General features: G+C 38.3%; 2 long non-coding RNA genes across 11 annotated transcripts in view; one reads left to right on the top strand and one right to left on the bottom strand.

Annotated features, from left to right (window-relative positions):
• The first annotated feature begins 645 nt into the window (after positions 1–645).
• On the top strand, positions 646–2863 carry LOC144084746 (uncharacterized). 4 transcript variants are annotated; one of them, XR_013303901.1, is made up of 6 exons: positions 646–1148; positions 1341–1441; positions 1974–2043; positions 2134–2274; positions 2364–2622; positions 2802–2863. It is a non-coding gene; the product is annotated as an uncharacterized LOC144084746 (long non-coding RNA). The 4 variants fall into 4 exon arrangements; XR_013303902.1 differs by lacking the exon at positions 2802–2863 and having other exon boundaries at positions 1974–2063; positions 2364–2741; XR_013303903.1 differs by lacking the exon at positions 2802–2863 and having other exon boundaries at positions 2134–2294; positions 2364–2741.
• Positions 2864–3112: 249 nt separating this feature from the next.
• Positions 3113–17395, bottom strand: part of LOC144084679 (uncharacterized) — a 30841-nt gene continuing 16558 nt past the window's right edge. The window contains exons 3-7 of one of the 7 annotated variants that reach the window (XR_013303876.1): positions 4658–5149; positions 4293–4542; positions 3509–3575; positions 3333–3408; positions 3113–3261 (exon numbers count right to left, since the gene is read on the bottom strand). This is a non-coding gene — a long non-coding RNA (uncharacterized LOC144084679). Of the gene's footprint in view, positions 3262–3332; positions 3409–3508; positions 4543–4657; positions 5150–17395 lie in introns of all 7 variants that reach the window. The other 6 variants (XR_013303881.1, XR_013303878.1, XR_013303877.1 and 3 more) reach the window with 6 other exon arrangements.

The raw sequence follows: 17395 nt of genomic DNA on the forward strand, positions 1-17395 counted from the left end.
GGTGGACCGTCAGGGCCTGCACGGCCTTCTCTGCTGGCCTAAAAAAATATCTGAATTACAGACTGATTTTAATTATATTTTGCTCATGAATAATGAAATAATTCCAAATTGTCTGTCAGATTCCTTTCATTGCTTTTCCCCTGGTTGCGCTGCTTCCAGATGTGTCTTTTCATGTTTACATTCACGTTTCAGCCATTATTTGTTGCCAGGGTCAGAAATCTACCAGTACCTGGCGGTCTTCACCATCATTTTTGCCCTGCAACGTAAAATCAGCGTCGATTAAACTGTGGCTTTAACCAATCAGATTTCGAGTTGGCGACACAGAAGTCTTCTCCGAGGGGAGGGTTACGTCATCGCTTTCACAAACTATGATTGGCTAATGATAGAGTGGCCAAGCCAGAGCTACCAAACAAGCAAATACGTATACTATACTTGTTGTGTTGATTTAATAGCAGTTATGGCTAAAATAAAAATAATTTTTGGTGAGTAAAATGTGGCGATATTCCTAAATAATATTTCAATTGTATTAGGTTATTTTTGATGTTTTTTGTATGTGTCGAAAGTTCGAAACTGTATCTGCAGTAAAGGTTTTATAGCCATAAAATAGTTATTGAGCTGGGGTGGCCAAGTCCGGTCCTCGAGAGCCCCAATCCAGTCTGTTTTTCACATCACCCTCCTCTACCACACCCGAATGAAATGATCAACTCATCAGCAAGCTGCCCAGAAGCTTCATACTGATCCTGATTATTTGTTTCAGGTGTGTTGGTGGAGGGAGTCATAGAAAACAAAGACTGGATAGGCACTCACGAGGACCTGACATGGCAACCCTTGTTATTGAGGGTTGGATTGATTCAGACGTAGCAATACTGAAGATGTAAAATGCACAAGAAATAGACACAAAAATATACATTATTTTCATAATAACGTGTATTAGTCTAATGCACGTTATTATGAAAACAATGTGTTTATTTTTCGTGTCTATTTTTAGTGCGCATGACCGAGGTCAGAGTTCATAGGGCCGTCGCCAATTTTCAAGATGGCGGATGAGCTAGGAGCTAGTACAGCAGTGGATTCCACAGCAGCTCAGAAGTGACGATTTACCGGAGAAAGCCCCGATAAAGTTCAAACAGGACAATGCAGCGCGTTCGGTACGTTGTCATTTGGGGATTTCGAAGCCCCAGTTCTCATTTTAAGAGTGCTTTTTTGACGGGAGCATGCTTCGTTCGCGTGATGTAGCCCAACGTGGATGGAGACAGAAAAATATTTGCAAACATTGGCTACATTGCGCTACCTTCTAGCTCTATATTTTTAAAAAGATGTCATTTCATTGTGTGTTTCAGTTCCTCAACGAGCACAGACTGCTGGGAATCATCAAGAATGTGGCCGAAACGGCGAAAAAAGTGCAGCTCGTCGACGCCATAACGAGCTGATTGTCAGCAAAGTAAGTCATTTTTTTTAAATACTACTTTCTATTTTCTCTGTCAGTGTGATAATTAAATATCAACGTTCAGTATTCAAGGCTTTGCTCAATTAGCTTGTTTTTTATGATCCATTCAAATTTGGAATGAAAACACTGGTCTGGTGTCGATGTTTAAGTGGAGTTGTAAGGAATAAACAGTACACTTATTGAATATATAAATGTACACCTTTACCCTGGGTTAGTTTTCCCTTCACTTTCTTAAAGGAAGTCCTCAGGGCATGGACCTTTTCATTTTTAGTTTTAACAAAACCTAATAGACATTCAATGATAGTGCAGGGGTCATTTTTGGCTCAAGTTTTGACATGTTAAAATAACAATTTTTCCTCCGTGTATGGAAAAAAACTGAAGCAATTATGACTTTTTTGAATATTTATTGTAAAAAAAAGAATGGATTTGAAATGATTGACTGGAAAAACTCCTCCAGGATAAAATAACATGGGAGTCATTTGTTCATCAAAATAAGCAATTACATAATCATTGTGGTGTTTTGTAGAGGTTGAAAGCCACGGAGATGGTCAATCGACGAGAAGACCAAAGAAGTCAAGGCAGAAGTTGTGGATGAGGTCGCACCCAAGTGTTTCAGGTTATTTTATTTCTTATTTTCATGTGATGTGTACTAAACCTACTCCATTTTGTATCTTGCTTCTCTTTAGGGTCCACCCGAGTAGACCAAATCAACACGAAGGGTGACACGGTGAGCTGCTGCTATATGGGGGCATTGCAGGATGGCATATTCTTTGACACCAACTTCCCTTCAGGGTCTCGACGAGAAGACCAGAGAAGTCGTGGATGAGGTCGCACCCAAGTGTTTCAGGTTATTTTATTTCTTATTTTCATGTAATGTGTACTAAACCTACTCATTTTGTATCTTGCTTCTCTTTAGGGTCCACCCGAGTAGACCAAATCAACACAAAGGGTGAGACGGTGAGCTGCTGCTATATGGGGGCATTGCAGGATGGCTTATTCTTTGACACCAACTCTGGTCCTTGAGGGCACCTGTCCAGTGTGTTTTCCATATCTCCCACCACATCTGAATCAAATGATCGTTTGATTTAGCTGTGTTGGTGGAGAACATGGAAAATAGACTGGATAGGGCCCCTGGAGATCCCTGTTATGACTTTGATCACCAAAGCCACTGACAGGTATGTCTAATATTTCCATTTTTCCTCCTGTGTTAATAATGTTGCTTTTTTGCAGTGGGATGGAGGCACCCTTTTAATGATAGAAAAAATCTAACTTAATATAGATTTTTTTTGTCAAACTCTTCACGACACTACTCTTAATGTTGGACTTAATCTATTGTCTTGACTCTTTTTTCCAGCCAAGGGGAAGAAGATTGCTGTCTGTAAACTGCCCCATGATGTACCTCCAAACTGCATAAATAAATGTCCTTAAAATGTATGTCTTTGCTTCACTTATTTAGTGACAAAAAAAATGCAAGTAATTTGCCAAGTTAAACCTTTTTATTAACAGGACAACATTTCAACTTAGTCTTTTCTCCACCAACACAAGAAAAACACAGTACATATGAATTTTTCTTTGACAAGATTTATTCAAAAAAAACACTTAGTCATTTTTTTTTCCATAGAATAACTTAGAAATTTTAAAAAAGAAAAAAAAGACCATTGAGGATCTTAGGGGTCTTTTTTTTCACCAAGTGTTTTCAAAAAAAAAAAAAATTACAATTGTTGCTTAAATCTACTTTCAAACAAATTAAAGTTTTAAAAAGAGTATCTTCTGTCTCACTTTGCCACCATGAGCCAGAAAAATCTGGACTTTACCTAGAGGGGAGGAAAGTAACAATTAAAAGCTTGAACATCCAAGTATTCATCTCAATTAACAATAAACTTACCTCTCAGAAGACTGCCAGAGTTTGGAGATGGGCAACCTGGGAATATCACCTGGTCCTTCAGAGTCTGGACATGGGCCTGACACGTGCAACAACAACAAAAAGCAAAAGTTATCATAAACTACAGAGACTGGAGATTCAACAGATAGTATTAGGTGTTTTTCTGGAACTAGTTTTACCTTAATCTGGCCCAGTAATCTCAAGGGTGTGACTGTTCTGGTGATGCAGGAAGAGCTGTGGGAAAACCTAAAACAGAAAGCAGAAGTTATCATAAATAGTGGAGAGAAACAATTACAGAGAAGTAGAAATCTTACAAGAAATTTAATAAATCAAGATAAAGAATGAAAATAAGTTATATCATAAATAGAGTGGAGAGAAACAATTATTACAGGAAAAGAGAAATCATACAAGAAATTTAATGAATCAAGATAAAAAATGAAAATAAGTTAGTGAGTACTCCGTGCTATTTTCCCTTTTCCAGACAAGGCGATTAAATACAGACTAATGTTAACAGCTAGGATAAAGTTGGCGTCACAATTTTTGTATAAATGATTTTTTTGTGTGAAAACAATTACAAATGGGAAATAGGTGTTTAGCTAGCACTCGCAGTGAAAACTATCATTTCATGCAACACGCCAGGTGCCTCTGGATGTAAGTTTTGAGTGAGCCCTTACCCAGAAAACTGTCCGTTGATGTCTCGGCTTTGTTAGATTACATTAAATGTCTTTCTACCCCACTCAATAATGGAGAGAAAACGGACAGTCCAAATCGGAGGCGTCGTCGTGACGCTAATGCTAAGCTAACTAGTAGTATACAACACACGGTTTGGAAAAGAAGCCCAAACTTAAATTGTCGACGGCGTGTTCAACTTGGCATTAAACTAACAGATTTGTTGGCGTTTTGGGCTCAATTGATTCCTAAAAAACGTGGTAAAAAATGCACTTAGGACAGTAAATTGCTCACCGCCTTACCTCGTCGGCGTGCGTCCGCCAGCGTCGAAAGGCTGTCTGAAAGGGCGCGATGCTGCGCATGTGCGTAATTTACGCACCTGCGTCAATGATAGGCGTAACCACGCCCATATTGTCCCCCTATATTGAATGTGGAAAAGATGGTGGAAAAGATGGTGGCTTGCTTACCGCGCTCTACGAGGTGGTTTGTCCTCCCAACTCAATGTCCATGATTTGAAGATGATGTGATTTTAGTGGTCTTGATGCTATAAAACAGTATGTGTCTCATATCATTTTCTGAACCACTTTATCCTCACTTGGGTCACGGGGGGTGCTGGAGCCTATCCCAGCTGAAACAAGCATTCATGCTCACAGTCATACCTAGGGGTAATTTAGCGGTCCAATCAGCCTACCATGCATGTCTTTGGAATGTGGGAGGAAACTGGAGCACCCGGAGAAAACCCACGCAGGCCTCAGGAGAACATGCAAACTCCACACATTTGTGTCTTGTGACTTCCATTTGACACCTATTCATAAATACTACAGAGATTTTTACTGAATAGTTTCTTTTCCCAACTGGAACGGACCCGCCCCTTTCTCTCTCTCTTTTTTTATTTTTTATTTTTTATGTCATGTCACCTTGTAAAAGCCTTTACGGTCTTTCCAGGTCTCACGACTACCAGTGGAGTTCAAGACAAGGCTTGGGAGCGGTTCAGAACTCATCTGGGATTGTTTTTAACCACTTTTTTCTATTTTGCATAATATCCTCCTTAACTCACTGACTGCGACTGATCGTGGTAGATGTCCAATTCACTTGAAGTGGGAAGGTTAGCAGCAAATAATTCGCTCTTTCAAAATCATTGATTCCAATTCCTGCCAACCCAAAAGACACCAAATAAAGAAACCTACAGAGAATACTAAAAAGTCACTTCAATCAATCACATCAATATTAATTTTCCATACTTGAATTCCTTATAATTTACACAGGCATACATGCAAATTCACTCAAGATAGGAATATTAAGTGGAGAGGAATGCCCCCTCTACACTGACACATTTCAACAGCATTTCATGAATTATAATGATGTCATCAATAAAAGTGGATGTAGATATCCATTTATACAGCCCATATTTTATTGACTGAATCAGTTTGATGGAGATAGTGGCCTTAAGTCATCTATCAAACTAATGCCCCTCCTCAGATATGATAACCTATCATTCAAAGAAAAAAGATAAATCAACCCAACATGTTGCCTTCAGCTTTTAGGGTTCATTTACACTACATGATGCCAATATGAAGCCATAGAGTGGGAAATTGTTTTGGATAAATTGTTACCAGCACTGCAATTCAGAAGCACATTAGGTATATTTTATACAAGGAGGATAGATAGGTCAGTACAATGGTTTTCTTTTGGAGTCATTGCAGCCCAAGAATATGTTTGTGTGCTGTGTGCATGTACTTTGAATGATTTCCTTCATGGTATAGTCTCCATGTTGTGTTTTTTTTTTTGCAGGGAAATTTACGATGGAGAAGTTTTGGTCTTCCTACGACGGGCAGGAAATATTGTGAAATAGCTGTCAGCAATAAAACAGACCAGAATGTTGTGCTAATACACTAACATGCAGACAGACGCATACAGTATGTGCACATAAGCGCTATTATTGGGAGTATATAGAATTGTGGGTGTCTGGGATCCTTGGTATTGCTTTCATAACTTACATTTGAATATATATATATATATATATATATATATATATATATATATATATATATATATGTATATATATATATATATATATATATATATATATACATACATATATATACATATATATACATATATATATACATATATATATATATATATATATATATATATATATATATATATATATACATATATATATATACACATATATATATACATATATATATATATATATATATGTATATATATATGTATATATATATGTATGTATGTATGTATGTATGTATGTATGTATGTATGTATGTATGTATATATATATATATATAGATATATAGATATATAGATATATGTATGTATGTATGTATGTATGTATATATATATATATATATATATATATATATATATATATATATATATATACATATATATATATATATATATATATATATATATATATATATATATATATATATATATATATATATATATATATATAAAACAGTGAGATTTCCCGGTATTTGCCCTAGCCTGCGTTTGTGTTTTTTCAGGTGCTTATGTTGAAAAATGAACGGACCATAAGCATGCACAAACAAGCTCTCTCCTTGTTGATGGGAAACAGCAAAGACTCTGTTGCACATTGTAAAAGTGACCAATTCGGCGAAATCCACATTAAATGATATGATCGGATGTTGATCTACATTTACAATTTCTCGCTCCTATAAGAGTGTAATTAAACCTTGCTGCAGCTGCAGACTTTTTCCTGCCTAAAAGTGATAGATTTCCTTCTATTTGAGCTGAATAGCCTTTGGATTGTGGTTGTACCTCTAAAAGCATGCAGGAATGCTGACCCGCACTGAAATAATATGCAGTATTTGGCAGCATGTGAGTTCAGGAAGGCTACTTAAATGTTTAAATGGGCCTTTTGGAACTATCACTCCACCTCCCTCTCTCCACATAGCCAATGTCTCCACAATGTGGCATACAGTAAAATTATGGCCTAATTAAGTTGGGGGTCGACGGGGTGGAGGCGTGCTTAGATTTCAGGGTCTAACTGCTGCTACAGCTCTTGGAGCGATGCTATCTGCTCTGGTTCAGGGGAGCTCAGTGAAACATTTAGTCTTCACCAACCCCCTCCCTCCGACAATCTATGGAGGCAGACTTTTTGGTGCCGTTACGTCCGAAAACAGTCACCGACTGAGGAGAGAATAATGAGCCCTTTAGTATAAAATGAGCTGAAGTTTGGAATCATTTGTTACTTGGGTTGCAGGGATGGTGGTTAAATTTGACAGGGTCTATCATTCTTTTTGAAAAGCACATGAATCCCCTCAAAATATGTATTGAGCGCTTTGTTTCTTGCAGTTTGCGACGTGGAATAAATAAATTGATATAAACCAAATGAGCACTTGAGTGTTTTGCCTGCAGCTGCGTGCAAATTGGCCACATAAGTATTGTTAAGAGTTGAGGCAAGCAATGTTTTTCAATATCGCTCCCAGTCAATGGGTGTCGTTCCACAAGCCTAAACAAATCAATTCGTTTGTGACAGCGTCATGATGAATTACAAACGTTCTCTGCAGTGTCAAGACCAACGAGAGCCAAGTGGTCTTAAAAACAAGGATGAACACAACTAACAGCTCACTCCTGACCATATGGTGGCACTTAACGAAACCCAGTGTCAGCATTCGATTGTTTAATTTCAGATATGCCTTCCTAAGAAAGGGATATGGCAAAGTTGATTCTTCGACACACAATTGGGATCTGTGCAGTGGATAAATATTTACCAGTAAGATAAACAAGTGAGATTAATGAGGGTCCTCTGGATGAGAAGAGCGAGAATTGTTGGTGCTCTTTCTTAAACAATACGCCTCATGAAAGGTGTTTATATTTTAAGCTGATGTCATTGTGTCCTGTTGCTTTCCATTAGTGGAAGCATCACCCTAAGTGTTGCAACATTTGAAACCTAAACTAAACTGTGACATCCCGTTTAGTTTCCAGGCCGAAAAACCTCTAAAAAGGTGGTTCTTAAAGTGTGGTGTGCGGGTCTCTGGTGGTACACTTTTTTAAAATATTTGTTTGATTTATTACGTCATTTATTGAATCAAAGAAACAAACTATTTTAATCAATGAGAGTGCATTAACCACGTCCAGTTCTTAAAGTAAAAAATAGTCTATTTTAATCTTTAATAACCATTTCTCTTATAAATTTTTATCCTGTAAAAACAAGAAGTTGACAGAACTTGAAACTTCAACTCACCCAAATTCCTTTAAAAGTTCACATTTTGAAGGAAAACCTAAAAAGAAAAACCTACAGGTTTAAACACAGCATTTTTAGTCAACTAGACTTTTGTTAATACGCTGGTATAATAACTTGCTCTATAGCAGGGGTCGGGAACCTTTTTGACGAAGAGAGCCACAAACAATTCATATTTTCAAATGTTATTCCTTGTGAGCCATACTACGAATTTAAAAGTCAAAATACATACATGTAAACGAGTGCCTTTTCATTTTGGGGGGGAATTTCACCACTTTTAAAGTGGAAAAAAATGAATATTTTTAAAAAGATTCTTATGCTGTTGCTAATCAATGAGAGGGTGCATTCCAGAAGAGTCTACTGCAAAAAATGAAGATTAAAGCAAAAAAAATGAAGATTAAAGCAGTTCTAAATGTAGTATCTCAGTTCTGTCAACAGCGATTTCCATATTTTAGCTCACAGGTTAGCAAAGAGCCAGATGCACCCATCAAAAGAGCCATAGGTTCCCTACCCCTGCTCTATAGTATAACCAGTTACATAATAGAACTGCAGTATTTCAATTATTTTCTTTAAAATCTCAAGTTAGCATGTGTTAAAGGAAGTTTCCCCCTTCTAAAATTCCAAAGTATATCAATATTTTTTGAGCGCAATGTTAATGCTTGAACTGTGGTTTATAACATTTTGTCTTAGTAAGTCGCTGCAGACCTTCTCAGTCAAAATGGAATGCAGAATAAGTCAAGTATTCTTTGAGATAGTGCTTGCTATAATACCATAGGTTTATCATCAGTATTATGGAAACAAGTCGAGGTCTGATGAACCTGGGGCTCGACTGCCTTATATGAGGTTAGTCTAAAGTTACCAAGTGGATGATTCGCCACTCATCTAACAGCAGGTCGATTCATTGAGGGGGTAAAAGGTGATCAATGGTCCGTTGCATCAGATAAGCACCTGGCTTGGTGGCTGGAGAGATCCCCTGACACGGCTCCAATGTAAACAAAGCAGTCTTGGAGTCACGCGATGGCATTGAAAATGAAGAAACAAGCACTCCTTGTGAGGCGAGCGGGCCAGTTGGATACGGGTCAGCGAGACTACGGAGGCAATATTATGTCATTAACATACAAATAAAGTGGTTGAAAGACGATGTTATATTGATCCCAATGCCTGCAGGGGAGACGTTAAGGTGCAAGTGTTGCATTAAGGGAGAAAGACAGACACTGTTTGGCAGTATTGTTGATGGATGAAAGGATAATGGTTTACAGATTGTAGGCAGAGAGGAACTTGCAAGTGAGCTTCAGCACCTGTCATGATCATTGGTTTGGATGTGGGATAGCACGATAGGAAAAATACTTTGCAATGTTATGGAGAAATGTTATTGTTGCATGCAATACACTTGTGTTCAATCTGGAGATGTTTTTTTTCTTTACATAGTTTCCTGCATGAAAGCATGTAATATTGTTTTTCACGTTTTTTTGTTTGTTTGTTTTGTACGTGGAGAGCAAAAATGGGGGGGAGGTCTTACACATAGCCTTAACAAAACCCAGTTAAATGATATATACTGTGATCCAAATGTGGTGGTGCATTCATCATTTGAGATAGGAGTTCATTTTGCAAGAGTTAACTATGATGGACTTTTTCTTTAAATTGGTCTCTTGGTGAAAATAGCTGCGTGTAAAATTAATTCCACGTGGGTGCTTGTGTTTACATTGTTTCCATATGCACTTCTGGTATTATGGCTATGGTAATGATAGGCATGTGTAATTTTATCAATGAAATCAATTTCACTTTTAAACTCCCTGGTGGCAGTCACATTGCGCTTTAAAATCGCATTGTATAAAGTTATAGAATTTAGAAGCTGTCTTGGTACCAATTTACAGTATTTTAAAATACATTTATTTTCAAATTAATTTCTGGTCGATTAAAAACGATGATGGAAGGTATAGGCGTGTTATTGAAGACAAAAAAAGGTTCTAGAGAAAAATCCATTAATTCCCTGTTAATCAATGTTCTTATTTTATACTTGTGCAAAAAATATATATAAATAAAAATACAGTATTGCATGCCGTGCATTCTGGATTGTGAATTCTCAATACTTCCATGTGAGTCAGAGTATTGCTCCAGAGGGATAGGTAACGCTAACTGAGCCATGCCTGATATATGTCGCAGCACCAATTTACAATAACGGAAATGCAGATACAGTGTGTGATAGGCTGCATTTATTTCAGCGGTCCTTCCGTGTATGCATGACAGTAAAGATTCAAGGGTACCTAGATGATGATACTAACAGAGCACAGGAAGGAAAAGAGGTTCAGTTTGTGAAAGAAAATATGTGAGGACGAAAGCCAGAAAAACATTTAGTTGACCTGCGCAGTAGATCATTCTCACTCAGAGGTGCAGTCAGGCTAAAGCATCCTCCTAAATTGACTAGTAAAGCAAGAAAAACTAGATAGATGTGTCAAAGTCAAAGCACAATTAAAAGATGAAGGGGATTAATCTTCATTGACGTGGTAAAACACATTTTTAGAGCAGAAATATGAATTGCAACTCACTCGGTGTATTTCAAAATAGAATTTGTCCACATGCTGTAACAAAGAAAACAAATGGCATTTTGTCAACAGTATTGGAAACCGTTTCATGGACTATCAGAACCAAATGCAAGTCCGACCACCTTTGACAAGTTCTTCCAGATGACTGGACAAACATTTCCAGACCCGCTTGGAAGTTTTCACCCCAAATTTTCCTAGAAGCTGTCAGCTGCACAGACTGTCATTATTTTCGCCCATTTTCACCTTTCGTTCTAATGTCCAGGTGTTAAAGTACTTTTTCTTTTCTTTTGCCCACTTCTGCCAGTTATCACAATGGCTAGTGCAGAACCATTTTCTCCACTTCCTACTTATATTGCCTCACAGCTTTCACGACTGTTTGAATCAATTTTCTTTTCTTTTCATGATCTTGGGGGGAGCTACCGCACAACATGTCACAAATGCACTGTATAGTCTCGATTTTAAATGGTGGAAAACTAATAAAAGACGGAGAATGCCGTCTGGTACTGAGCACATGTTGAGTCATTTTTACCACCCTCAAATTGAATGATGAAGGTTGTTTCTGAAATAACAGATTTGTTTGCTACAGTAAAACATCATCTGCAGCCCCTGGTTAGTAAAAGTTGGTGATTAACTGCCATTTGACCCATTTTAGTCCTAACTGTTCTAACCACATTGAAAATGAAGAAATCATGAAAAGCACGGTGCCCGAAAATCAACTAGTAAACTCCATCTTGATTATTTTGAAATACATTTTACAGCCAATGACTCAGACTGAAGTCATTCTGCAAGACGATATTCAGTAAGCTGTCCAACCAAGCAACCCTTCTGCCAGAAAAGCAACACTCTTACTTACACTTAATTTCTCTAAGGGAGTATAATATCCAGAATTGTAAAGATTTGCTTTTCATTCTGGAAGCATTACAATGCTTAGTCAAAGTTTAAAGGAGTAGAATTGAAGGCGTCATCTTTCTATCCCCAAAGTCTGAATTTCTGACGCACTATAACAAGACCAGCACACCCAGAGGCTAAGCATCCCATTACCCCCGAGGTTTTGGTAGCTTCAAAATTGGAATTATTTGAATTTTAATCAGTTTTGATTATTTATAGCATCCTGCATCAACCAATATGAATAGGACAAATTTACTGGACAAAACCACACAATGCATTCACACGGAGAATACATGAGAAACTCTGGCAGGCTCAAGCAAGTCATATTATTTGTTTGTAGTCAAGCATGGTCATAAATTAGACCCGTGGTCATTATTTTTTCCAACTAAACTTAATTCATACCACATATTTGGTCTTCTGTAGTTTTAATTCATTACAAAATGCTGGATCAGCATTTTTGTTTTATTAAGCATGTCATGTTTACTTCTTGGACTACAAGGGACATTTTAGGAAAGTACACAATGGAAAATAAAGAAAGCAAAACATTACTTGGAAAAATGTTACATGGACTTTTTTGTTTTGTTTTGTTTACAATAAATGGAAATTTTGAAATCTAATGTTCTATTGTTCCTATAGAATTTGTAGGTTTTTTGTCTGCAAATACATATATATGTATGCGGTATTTTTAAATCTATAATTGTCTTGAGAAAAGCAGCGATAATAATGAGCACAGAGGCACACAAAACAGAAATTTCCTCAAGCTTTGTTTCACTTCCTCACTAGCATCTTTTGTCCTGCAAATGTCATTTTCTTTGCTTGAATTTTCATCTGGTGGGATGCAGCACTGTCCATCGTTTGGCAAAAAAATGTGAAAATTTCAGGCCACGAGGACACATCCTCACACATGTAATTGACATTTGGCTGGCAATAAGTAGCAGGGAACCTGTCAGGAGTATATCAAAGTTGACAGACTTTGGCACAGCGGGCCAATGTTGCAAGGTGAACCAGAGTATCAAGCAGATTTCTGCACCAGATATCAGTTCAAATCCATGCTTGTTCAGATCATCAATTTAAAGTTGTCATATGAAGACCAAAATAGGTTGGAGATTTCAGCCTGAGTTTTTTTTATGGTTTGCGGTATAATATCCTGAGAGCTTCTACTTGACAGCTGTAATTTTGTGTTTGAAATTATAGTACAAAACACACTAATGAGTATGTTTCAGAATTAAAGGTTGCTCGCAGGTTCGACCACTAAAAATAAAGGTGTTAATTTTAGATAGTCATGTAAAATATACAAATAAATAAAATGATGTTGATGTACAGCTAGGCTACACAATGGGGCATGTATAAATGAAAATAATTGGCATCAATATTGGGGAAAAAAATCTCAAAATAGCCACAAAACCTTAAAACAGTCAATCCGCACGCGAGATTTGGCAGAAGTTTCCCGGACAAATACCTTTCCTGACGCGATCCATGGCCTCTACAATAGCAGCGGGGCACTCTGACCACTGAGCAACCACCCAGGTTCACAATAACCTTAATGAATTCCAGAATAAAGATAATTATCCCAACCAATAAATCCAAACATTGCTAATGGCAAGTAACGTAATGTGCTTCAGATTCCATAGAACCCAATGTAAAGGAACTTAGTAGTAACCTTTAATAATCCAACACAACCACCTTAGGATATCTCTTATACCATTAACACGATGCGGTAACATTATAGTTTGTTTGCATGTCAAGCTGGTCAACATAGTCTTTCACCAGAAAAACACAATGTTGTAACATTAGAATGTGTATGAACTGTATATGAGTGCGTAGTGTTGAGCTGCCCTTTTGGGAAAACTTGTTTCTCAATCAGCAGCAGGAATCTGAGAGTTGAGCTCAGTGATCACAAGGGCAGTTAGCTGCGAGGGAAAGGCTGCCATTGGCTTGGACTGCAAAGGAATCCTACAGCAGTAGCTCAGGTGACAGTGTACAGTTCTACTTTGACACAGTTGAACGGTCTGCTTCCATGCACTCAATGTGTTTTGGAAATGTCTCGTAATTGCAAACATGTGTACACATGCATCTTGCAGTGGAGTTTTCCACTTGAAAACAGCACTTAGTAGTCATTATAAGTCAACCCTAGGTGTTTTCGCCAGTGCACCTTTGGGCTTATGCTTGTTTACGCGTGCTACGGGTGTAACTGGAACCCAGTGTGTGGGACCGGAGCAGGTTAAAGCTGCTAGGCCAGCCTTATGTGGGCTACCAGGGCAGAACGGGAAAGTCGATCCACCTGAGAACTCTTCGGGGAATTGTGGATCTTTGTACCGAGGAGAAAGGCAAAGGCCCTACAGCGTGTGTCTACTGAATGAGGGCCACTTGTGTATTTTGCACCACGCACAATAACGCCACCGCGGGATGAAGCAATAGGATCAACGTGCTATTGTTTACCACTGTGCTCTGACCTTGTATGCCAACACCAGCAATTATCACTTCCCAAACCATTCTCAGCTGACGGATAGACAACAGCGGGGTAGAATGTGAACAGCAAATACCGGAACATAGTAACACACCTAAACTAAAAGTGACATTTAACGGCAGTTAGTGATTACACATTAATTACTAACAATGACTAACTGCCACGCCTAGCTCTCGGAATGAGGGCTCTGGATTCTCTTTGAGAGCTCATTCAGTCCTGCAAAACCTGAATCTGATATAAATAATATCACATTTTAAATATAGAAAGTGTGGCGTGCAATATTTTCTCATTGTTTCTGATGGAAGTAAATCAGGTCACCGTCATAAAAGTCCAGTTGGATGCCGCACACTACACCCCTGAAAATGACAAACACATTATTAAACATAGTTAGGTAACATATCTGTGTTGTCAATCAAAGTGGAGAATTAATAAGCCTGTCATGAGACGTGAATAATTTTGTTACTGTTTAGTAGGCATCGCAGGTGTATTTAATGTTGGGGCCGGAGGGCGGGCATTGCCTTATCGCTTTACTAGTTTTATTCATAAATGCCACACTTGCATCTGTAGTTTGTCATGTCAAGACGCTTTCAGGAGGAATGCTTGGTGGGAGGATGACTGATGACACATGACAGGTAGAGCCTATGAGGGCTTTAGCAAAAGAGAGTAAAAAGGGGCATTGGGAAGAGGGTGGGGGGTGTCAAGGGCAGGACCAGACACATGTGGCTGGAGGTGAAAATCAGTCATAGTAAAATCTTTGTGGAGTTGCCAACACAGTACCTCACAAAAGTCATTGCGACCTAAAGGCATTTGTAATTATTTAACATTTACTGCAGATTACAACTAGCCTAAACACACTTGATTTTCATTTTGAGCCAAAGTTGGTCATGCATTTAAAACCTTTTTCTTGCTTAGGGGTATCCAAATACAGTGACCTTGGATTCACGTCTCTACCTGGTCAAAATGCCTGACAGTCACCAGACACAACAGAAAGTCAAAGAATGAAGGAGGAGGGGCTGCTGTCAAGCTCCCCTTTGACCTCTTCAGCACATTCCATCCCTTCTCTGCGTATTAGTCATTTATTAGCTTTTCCATTTGTCTATGCTTCCCCCTGACGGCCTGCGTGTTGTTATAAGGTCGGTATGAAGCGCCGCGTGAAACCAGAAGAGAGGCGGGCACAAGGGTGGCTTTGTTTTTCCAGACGCAAGGCAACCGTGCAAACTGAAGCGTCAGTTCAGCCCGTGACAGCCAAAATGGATTCAAAGTAGAGCGAACGTGTGTATGTGTGTGTGTGTGGAGTGGTACTGTACGTATGTGGAGGTGTGTGTGTGTGTATGAATGTGTAAGCTGCAACACTCTCAGTCAGTACACCCTTTCTAGCCAACACCTGAAGCATATTAAACATAAATCTCCGCTGCGCCATCGATGTAACCTGAAACCCATATTGCCTTTTGGAGGGGGGGCTTCATAAATCTTTTTTTCTCCCCTCCTGAGTTTGCAGCATTTCTGATTTTTTCTACAGAATGTAGATCCGGAATGGGGAAAAAAACAAGTTTTGCACCTTAACACTTAGTTCAATAGTAGGTATGCTAAGCAGATCTAATAATACGAAGGCAGAGTTGTGTGATATCTAATATTATAAAAGTTAATTTTTCCATGAAATGGAAGCAAAGGTCATTAAAACGGAAAACCGCAAGCCTGTGCAAAAATGATAGTTTTGATTGGAATGCGTCCAATCCATTTTGACTGGAAGGGCAAGCAATGACCATTCACGTTTCCGGTCAAAGTGGATTGGGTGTTAGTTGCAGCCGACAAGTTACAGCAAAAGAGCGCCTGGCGAAATGTTAAGGATCATTAATATATACTTATATTTAAATATGTTGAAAAATTATCTTTGATTTTGCTGAAAGGAAATAATAAAATATAGAGGGAAACTATCATTTTGCATTGCCATAAAATATTTCTGACACGTGCTTTGTTGGGGGTATTTGCTTTATCTTTGAGATGACTATACCAGTGGGGAAAAGCCGAAAATATGATACGACGACTTGCGAGTACACCAAAGCCCTATAATATATCTGAACATCTGGGTGCTATTCCCATCCAAGCAAAAAGACACAGCGGCAGGATGTCTCGGAATGGCGGGGAGGGAGCGGGGGCCCTGGTTTGAATTTGCGGCCGCATCACGAGCTGCCACTGCCAGAGCTCTGGGCTTAGAGCCGCAGAGTTCACGACACGCTTCCCTCCCTGGAAAGAATGACTGCAGTAAAAAGCATCATAAAAAAAGGGCAGTAGAGTGATGTGTGTAAATACGTGGAATGTGTGCGTGTGCAAATGTGTCAGTGGACAAAGCGGTGGAAAGTGAGAGTGGAGTCCTGGTCGAGAAGTGTGGCGGTGTTATGATCCGGGGATGTGCACAAAAGACCCTCTGTTGCAGGGGCAACCCTTGTGTTGGTCACTTGCCCTCAATACAAATACGAACATACGCAAGTCTACCTAAAATTCCCTTTTGGGAGATCACATAAATAACGTGACAAATATAAATAAGGAACATTTACAATAGGAAAGAAGGACAGATTCATATTGCACATGGATTTCTTTTTGCAGCAACAATGTCTGATTGTTTTCAGAGGTGGGGATGGCCGAAACCGCAGAAATTGAAGAATGTGTGGCTCTATTTTATAACCCTCATTTTTTTTCTCTTGTTAAAACATCCCTCGAAATAATAGTTGTGCTCACGTACATAAGGTCAAAAGTGATTTCTATTAGTGAGTGCACCATTGATGACATCTAGCCCCGAGAGGAAAAACAGATATAGTGGCATTTCTTCAACGAAAGCACAGGTGTCAAAGTGGCGGCCCGGGGGCCAAATCTGGCCAGCCGCATCATTTTGTGCGACCCGAGAAAGTAAATCATGAGTGCCGACGTTCTGTTTTAGGATCAAATTAAAATGAAAAGTATAGATGTATATTAAATTTCTTGATTTTCCCCCTTTTAAATCAATAATTGTAATTTTTTAATACTTTTTTTCTGTGTTTTTAGTTCAAAAATCATTTTGTAAAATCTAAAAATATATATATAAAAAAAGCTAAAATAAACATTGTTTTAGATCTATAAAAAAACGGAATATTCAGGGCTTTTAATCCAGTTCTTTTAATCCATTTATAAAAAAAATCTAAATATTATATCTAAAATGGTCCGTCCCACATTAAATTGAGTTGACGTTAATGCTGTTCATGTTATAACCAGATTTTGGTCTGAAAATTCA

Source organism: Stigmatopora argus, chromosome 11 (assembly GCF_051989625.1).
Source record: "Stigmatopora argus isolate UIUO_Sarg chromosome 11, RoL_Sarg_1.0, whole genome shotgun sequence".
NCBI classification, from domain to species: Eukaryota; Metazoa; Chordata; class Actinopteri; order Syngnathiformes; family Syngnathidae; genus Stigmatopora; species Stigmatopora argus.